The sequence below is a fragment of the Solanum tuberosum genome, unplaced genomic scaffold (assembly GCF_000226075.1).
Source record: "Solanum tuberosum cultivar DM 1-3 516 R44 unplaced genomic scaffold, SolTub_3.0 scf00200, whole genome shotgun sequence".
Lineage (NCBI taxonomy): Eukaryota > Viridiplantae > Streptophyta > Magnoliopsida > Solanales > Solanaceae > Solanum > Solanum tuberosum.
Genome location: NW_006239124.1, coordinates 384,616 through 387,063, shown reverse-complemented (window position 1 = coordinate 387,063; position 2,448 = coordinate 384,616).

The following is a 2,448-nucleotide window of genomic DNA, read 5'->3' as shown; positions in this document are numbered from 1 at the left end:
CTTCTTCCCTCTTGACAATTTCTCTTTTCTTTGAACACTTGAGATTGATAGAACTGCATACATATTGTTTGTAATTTTTTACTTCAAACTCTTATAAGCCAACAAAATATATAAATAAAGGTATTTGCAACGTAGATAATAGATCAAAATCTTATAAGCAGCGGAATTCAAAAGAAAACGGTACAAATGTAGAAGACAAACTAATTTCACAAGTGGAGTCGAGAAAGTATTATAAGACAAAATTCAAAGTAGAAAGTAGAGACGCCACTATGAGCCAAGGGGGTTAGTTCACCTCAGCTAATAAATGGATATTGTTTCGAACTAGATTTTTAGTATCCAGTAGCATGTGGTGCAAGTCTTCAAAAAAAAAAGAGAGCATGAAAACAAATTATGTTAATGTATAAAATAAACTATAAATAAGCATAATATAGGTATAACAGTACAATGAACATAAATCACATATGCGGAAAAATTTTATTATGTAGAGGCCCAACCAACTAAAGTTGGAAGAGGCTCCACCCATTTTTTGACATGTGGATCGTGGGGCCCAAACTATTAGTTAAGGCTGAAAAATGAAACCAAAAGGAGAGAGAATGTAAAGTTTGAGCGGGAATTGCAAGATAATTGTGGGGTTCATGTCAACTTCAATTAAATAAATTAAAATATTATATTGAAAGTGGAAAAGTGCAAAGGAATAAAAAGTCATATTATTAGTTGATCAATATTTTTATTTTCTATTTTATATCCACATTTATTTAACGTGTTGAATTGAATATCTATTAAAAATATTATTCTTATATTGAAATTTGTTTACACTCTATTTTCTTTAAACTCGCGTTACTTTTAAAAATAGTTCTATATTACAAGATAAGATAAGATTTGTGTATTTTTTATTGTCTTCAAACTAATTTATTATTAACGTCAATTACCAAATTGAAGACATGCATAATTCTAATCACCTATTAAATAAACCCTTTAATGCTACTAAAGCAATGGCGTGAAGAAATGGAGGACAATATGAAAAAAGAGCGGAAAAAAAGAAATGAAATTGTTTGTTTTGAAAACTCAAAAATCTCATTAAATGATTGTTGGTTTAATTTTATCATGTTGTGTTTCATTTACACAAAATATAAATTATTTCATTAGTTAAATTATTTATCGTAGTGACTAGTGAGAATGTACATTATGTTAGCATTTATTAATTGAGAAAAGGTTCTATACAAACTTGTGGTCCCTCCGTCTCATATTATTAAAAATATTTTTCCGAAATTATTATTTATTTTAGATAATTAAAATAGAGTGAATTAAGAAGAGTTACAAGGCAATTAGTAATTTTTTTTCTACTTATTTATAATTTCTTTAGTAAAGATGTGTATAAAAAGAAAGTAGACAAATAACATGACTATATGAGTGAGATGAAAATATATTTTCAAGGCCTACCTTGCTAGCCTTGCCCCTTTATGCGACTTTACCCATACATTGTAAAGATAAATGTATTATATATTTTATAAGATTCAAGTTTCAACACAGATAAAATTATAAAAATGAAAATATAACAGTATGTGTCAAAAAAACAGTAACAGCAACAGGTAACAAGTTAGAAAAATTAGCGATTGGGTTTTAGAGTGTTGTAACTATTCTTGTCCAGAATAGTATATTTATTGAGATATATATACAATTGATAGAAAAGATATGGGCAGTCAAAAAAAAATTGTCAGCATAGTATTAAATTGACTCCACAATTGTCTTATAATTTCCACTTAAACTTTACATTCTCTCTCCTTTTGATTTCATTTTTCAGCCTTAACTAATAGTTTGGACCCCCACGATCCACATGTTAAAAAAATGAGTGGAGCCTCTTCCAACTTTGATTGGTTAGACCTCTACCATAGTAAAATTTTTGACATATGCGCACTAGACCAAACTTTTGTAGTCCCTACACAGATAGAAGTGCTAGGCCAAAATTGTAGATACTTTGTAGGTAGAATTCTTGACCTCTCATATAGGTCCTCGTTAGTAAAATGACTTGTACTAAATTCATGGACAGGATTGATTCAGATTTTTTAAATATCAAATTGTTTATGTTGGTTTTTTTAATTTAAAAACTTAAACTAAACTAATAAAATTTAGGTTTTTCAACCTCGAATTTTTTTTTGAATTTTTCAGATTTTTCCGATAAAGTATCCATACAAACATATAATGAACTTGTGCTTCAAATATTTGGTTAGTCCTATCAAAATACAATTATCTAAGGTGTTTCTTAAGAAAATAACATAAAATATGATATGAGTGATGACACTAAAATATTCAACAAAAATAATAACGATATTGCATAAAACAAATATTGCAAATAAAAAAGTCAAAATGAAAATGATCATAATTTTAAAGTACTAAATCATGTTAAAAGAGATAATGGCCAAAAGACCCCCCAACCTATAGTCGGATTCC